Source organism: Vicugna pacos, chromosome 26 (genome assembly GCF_048564905.1).
Source record: "Vicugna pacos chromosome 26, VicPac4, whole genome shotgun sequence".
Classification (NCBI taxonomy): Eukaryota; Metazoa; Chordata; class Mammalia; order Artiodactyla; family Camelidae; genus Vicugna; species Vicugna pacos.
In genome coordinates this window covers 23,568,823-23,575,089 of record NC_133012.1, presented here as the reverse complement: position 1 = coordinate 23,575,089, position 6,267 = coordinate 23,568,823, and the positions used below count along the sequence as shown (strand labels likewise).

The following is a 6,267-nucleotide window of genomic DNA, read 5'->3' as shown; positions in this document are numbered from 1 at the left end:
AGCCATATTGTAAGTGCTCAGTAACACGACGGGGATCATGGCTACTGTACTTGACAGCTCACTACAGAGCATACGTGAAACTGTTCCAATACTACAGAAAGATCTATTGGACAGCCCTATGAATATTAAGAATGAATGACTTGAAACTATATATAAAATAATTTGGGTAAATCTCAAAGTCATAAAGTTGAATTAAAAAAAGTAGATACAAAAGAATATACACTGTATTATTTGATTTAAATAAAGTCCAGTAACTGGCAAAATTTATGTGTAGTACTAGAAATCAAAATAGTGATTATCCTTGGAGAGTTTCATGGCTGAAACAGGCAAAACAAGTTTCTGTGGTTCTGTGTATGTTTTGTTTCTTCACCTGAGTACTAGTTACATGGATTTGTTCACTTGGTGAAAATTCATCCAAAAATACATTTATAATTTGTGTGCTTCTCTGTATGATTTATGAGACTTTAGTGTTTATAAATATAAAGAAAAATGTATCACATTATCAAGGATTACTATTCACAAAGCCAAAGCAGTAGGAAATGAAACCTTTCCATTGTGCAAAACAAACAGACAAACAATAACAACAAAACCTGAGCTCTGAGTTGGCAATCCACAACAACTGCTCAATAACCAGCAATCCACAACAGTAAAGATGGCACGCATTTTATTTTTACTGAGGCATGCTGCCAGTTCCTCACATATCACTTTGCATCCACATCCACCGCATTTATGAACAGCTCTCTGCTGTGGTGTTCCAATGTAGTAGTCTATATTTATTAGATGTAGCAGTCATTCTTCTTTTCAGAATTGATTCACAGCCTTTATTCCTGCCTCTTCATGAGAAAAACCTTCATATTATGAAAACATTTCTTTAATAAGGTCACAAATACTGATCTAAATTCCATGTATTCCAAATACAGATATCTCATTCATCTTTGATTATAAGTATTCACATTGGAACTCACAGAAATTAGTTCATAAATATTACTGAATATATCACCATTGATGGTCTTATGACATACTATTTTTATTACATCTGCTTTTGGTTAAACTTTCCTTGGCCCTGAATCTGATGCTTCAAGATTTTAAATATACTGAGAGGTATGCTTTGCTTTGCTTTGTTTCCTTATTTTCTATGTGTATATATGCAAATACCACTTCTTTATGTAAATTAAAGAATTCGCTCATTACCATGATAAATAATAGATATCAAAGAAGAATGAATACAAGAAATGAGGTTAAGCCAGAATAAGACAAGTTCACAGAATGAACTTTTGAAAGTCTAGAACTATTATTATAGCACAGTAATACATACATATATATATGTATATCTTACTATAGAATTACTATTCTCCAGTATGAGAATGAAATGAGCAAATCCACTATTCAAATGTCTGCAGAGAATTAAAACAAATAAAGAAACAAACAAAATATACTAATACTTGCAGAACAACTATAGAGGAAGTACAGGCTCGACATGTATTCTATGGGTCTGGGGGACACTGAAATCTACCTTTACATATGGAAACAGTAAAATACACCTGAGAATTTTGATAAAGGGTAAGGGGAGGGTACTACATAAATGCTGCATAACTATCACCGTGATTATTAACTCCAGTAAGGTTAAAAAAATCCCTACTTCCTTTTTTTTGAAACAGCAGAATTAGGCATACTCACAGAATAATAATAACAATACTCATCTAGGATTATCTGATATTTTCTAGTACATAGTGCCTAAAATAACTCTACATTCAATTTATAACCAACTAAAACCTCAATTTTTATTTAGATGATGTCTTTGGGGTAAAGAAAGAATGACTGTAATTTTCAACTAGTATTATATTATCTTAAAAGTTAGATGCTATACACTCCTGTTAGTGAGTCCAATGAATTCTCTAGATGGCCCTCAATTCTACTCTCCAGTGATAGATTTAGAACAGCATTCATAATAGAACAAATATCCTAGGCATCTGTGGTGCCTGGCTAGTCTGATAACAAGGCTTCTACACATACTGGCTGGTAAATGTGGGCGTGTTCCTCAACCATGGTTGTGTTGGTTCCCTCAGCTGTATAATGGAGATCATCACTGTCAACTTTGTATAAATTTATGTTATAAAATGGATAAGTATTTCTAATGAACAGGTTGATAATACATATGTTACATATACATTCTAACCTTTTTGTAGCAAGGGTAACATAACCTGTGTCTTATTAACACTACAATCACAGTGAACTCAAGAGCCCAAAACCTCAGAAAATAAGCTCCCCTCTTTTGATAGTTCAATCAATAATCGTCATCTTTAATGTGCATTGCTTTGTTCCATACATATCCAGTATCTTATTGCAGAGAGTATAATTAATATAGGATTTGCACTGACCATAGTCTCTAAGTTGTTTTTATGAATATAGTCAGGGTATCAGACTGTTTATTATCACTTGCTCCTCATAAAATTATAAAGCATGAAATAAATTCCAGTTGTTTGGATTCCCAATAACAGTGCTGTCTCAGTAGATGCAATTAAAAAACAGGGGAATAAACACCATATCCTAAATTATATTTCAGAATAAGCACTGTAGGTAAGGTAATTTCCTGTTGTTTGCCAAATGTAAATTTGAAATTCATGCAGTGAGTTGATGGCAGAACTAGAGCTCGTCTTGTGAATGCTGAACTGTCAGTGGGACAGTTAAAAAAAATTGCAGCCTATAAATATACTCACAGACCTATTAACAAATTAAATGCAGTTACTTCAGTCAGAATCCAAACCAGTTAAATAAATCTCTTTCTAACTCAATGTAATGATAGCGTTCATTTTAGTCCTTTAGTCACACTTTCATTAGCTATTTTAGTTCATGTCAAAAAAGTGATTTTATTAGATATTATAAGCTATTTGTATTAAGAATAATATTGACCATTGAGCTGAGTACAGTGGTGCATTAGCCATGGCATTCCATTTCTGGTAGTATTGTCAGTTAGTCAAAATGAATGAAAAAAGCAATTGATCTTTTCTAAAACAATGTAACCCATTCAGAAAAAAAATGGATGCTACAATACTTTCAATATATTGATTTGATGTCTTGTAGCAGAATTTGAATCAAAATCTTGAGAGTTTAGTCTCTACCATATCCTATATACATTGGTATTGATTTATGAAGAAATTTGGGAATTCCTTTGTCCAACTGAGTAGCCACATTATCAATTTGCTGCCAAGGACTAAAAATAAGAGTGTTTATATTTTTAACTTGAGTTTACCTTTTTGATTATAACCAAAGAATCTAACATAAATTTAAGCATTCTATGTAAATTTAACAATTTAATCTTCCCCAAACTCCACAACATGAACAATGCAGGAATACTGCAGAGGTTCAGGAAACTTGAGTTCACTGTAACTTATTTGACTGAGAAAGGAATCATGAGAACCTAAGGTTTATAATGTGGTATTCCAGTCATTTGGGGTTTCAAAGATTAATAAAATATATTAATTTTCATCAGCAAGCTTAGAAACACGTAGAGATGATAGATATTAACTAACCAGCACGTTCAGGTCTCTAGTTTTACACTTCTGAACAAAATATTTGTGGGACATCTGTTGGATGTGTTAATGAAAACAAAATTCAACATGAGAAACAAGTGAGTTCATTTTAGCACAAGGCTACAACAGTTATAATACAAATTTATGTTAAAATCTTTAGCTGAAAGTGAGACATTTCTTCTGTTCTTATATATTCATTTAATGCTATAAATTTAGCTCTCTCCACTTCTTTAGCTGTATCTCACATATTTTAAAATTGTGAAGGCAAATTGTGGTTTCCCTTTAATCCAGTGTGGGTTTATTTTTGTCTGAACACTTTCATTTTTCCAGTTGCTAGTTTATTCAGGTCTAGGTCTGTGATAAATGAGCCAATACAAAAACAAAAACAGGAATATTACTACCATGTAGTTCTTTGGGTCCCGGGGTCCCTATCTGATCTTCCTTCTTCTCACCTTTCAGGGTCTTCTTATGACTGCCATATATATAAGTTCAAGGGTTTTTATTTGTATTTAGAAGGAGGAACCGGGGAAATATGAATATTGAATTTTCCTGGAAGCAGAAGTCCTGTAAAGTCTGCTAAAAACATTAAAAAAAAAAACCCTAAGGTCATTTTCACTTGTGTAGCTATTGTTATTCCATTCTGTACTTGTATCATATGGTTTTGAATTATATTTAGGAAATTTACATATATCCTTATTGAAATTGCTCTTTTCAGAATCAGCTCATTATTTCCACTAAAGATTTTAACATAAATTTGTATTATCATTGTTGTATCATTGTTGTGGTTTTTTTGGTAAACGTCATCTGAAAATTTGATAATATATTCCCTAAATTTAATCAAATTATTGTTATAATCTTGAAAAAACTTAAGACAAAACTCCTAATAGAGCCATTACATACTGCATTTCATCATTTACTTATTTATACATACAATCAACAATTGTTTCTACAATGTTTTCTAATGACCAGTTATTGTATAAACTACTGACCCTAAAAATCTAAAAAGCTAACAAAACACAAGACTGAAGAAAAAAAAACATACCCTTCAAACGTTTACATCTTGAGTCAGTGAGGAAGAGATGCTCTGCACACACACACACCTTTTAGAAAATATAAAGTGAATATCATTAAAATAAACCATATACAATTTGTAAATGATGGTTGCTACATAGGAAAAAAAAAAAAGGAAACAATTCCAGAGATAGGGAAGAAGGTATTACACAGTTTGCTGACTGACTAACATATACTAGATCTTGTAGTATCATGATAAATTACCAAGTGTAAATGTATGAGAGAAGCATCTGATTTCTGAGAAGTGTAATATTAGTGGTAAGATTAGGAGTACTACTAGCCAGAGCAGAGTAAGAGTGTAATGAATATTACTAGTGTGGCTGATTCCTGAAATTGAGGGATAACATATGCAGGTGAATGCTATCATGATGTCTTGTAGGTTTAGTGAAATGAAATATCATTTTACATGATTGCTTAATTCAGAATTTATTGAACCGGATTCAAACCCTTGTCTCACTCCAAAGTACAAGTTCCTAATCACTATATTATACTGTCTCCTCCATATTAGCAATTTTATATGGGATCCATATAATGGATATACACATGATTGTCTCTTGTTTGGGAAGAGTTAGTGTTTCGCACTTTAGCATTTCTAAAAGTGGGGATAGTTTGCATAGTTTTAATTAATATTCCCTCATTATGATTTCTCCAAACTGAGATTCTGATAAATCTTCAAAGAGGTTAAACATAGATTATACTCCCTGGAAAACACTTGACTGAAAACTATTAAAAGGCATTCATTGAACACATATTCAGCCGAGGAGGATTAATACCCTTCCATAAAAGCTGAACAGCCTAAAAGTGAAAGTGAAAGCATGTGAACCAAAGAACATTCAACCTATGTTCAAAGATAAGCCTTGGGAATGCCTCCAGGCAGGGCAGTCAAAATTAACCTCAGATAATGGTTCTAAATTTAATTTATTGCACAGTTGGCTTGAGAATGAGCTCACAAAGTTCTGTTTCATACAGCATGGCTAAAGCGGTTTTACCTTGAGCATTTTTTAAGGCAAGTATAAACTGATGCCTGCCTGAGCCAACATAAAGATCTTAGTAAAGACCATGGAGAATTTCAAGGAAAGAATAGTGATCAAGAATGTCAAATACCACAGAAGAGTTTAAATAAGATAAGGACTGAAGAGTGCTCAATGGACTAGGTGATAAAAATCACTGACAACCTTATTGAAAAAAGTTTCAGTGAAAAGTTAAGTACGGGAATCAGATTTAAATGGGTTAAATAGTTAATGGGAGGTAAAAATGTAGACAGGATCAAGAGTTTCTCTTTTTAAAGCTGAGAGATAAAAAGAAGGAGAGTCACAGGGTCACGGCAGGATTCTTTTTAAGGTGTTAAAAACTTAAAGACACTTAAGTGTTCAGGGAGAGAAGCCAATTGAAAAGGAAAAGATACACAGCGGAGAAGCTAGGAAACTGATGCACATCTTTTGCTAAAAATGACAGGAAGGGTAAATCTCTATAGTACAGAGACATGAATCTGCTTTGCATAAGAAGTTTACCTTTGGAGAAAGCAAAATGAAGAAATCAGGATGGACTCACACTAAGATACTGATATAGGAGCCAGTAAATCAATGAGGCTACATGCCTGAAAACTTCTGTGTTATAGGAAGACAGGTTGTCATTTGAGAAGGTTTTGAGAAGGCTGAAAGCGAGG

The 6,267-nt window shown here is 32.9% G+C and overlaps 1 long non-coding RNA gene across 1 annotated transcript; it reads right to left on the bottom strand.

Annotated features, from left to right (window-relative positions):
- Positions 1-642: 642 nt before the first annotated feature.
- LOC140689616 (uncharacterized) lies at positions 643-4,633 on the bottom strand. The gene is made up of 2 exons (XR_012064654.1): positions 4,573-4,633; positions 643-848 (listed from the first exon to the last, which is right to left on the bottom strand). It is a non-coding gene; the product is annotated as an uncharacterized lncRNA (long non-coding RNA).
- Positions 4,634-6,267: the final 1,634 nt, after the last annotated feature.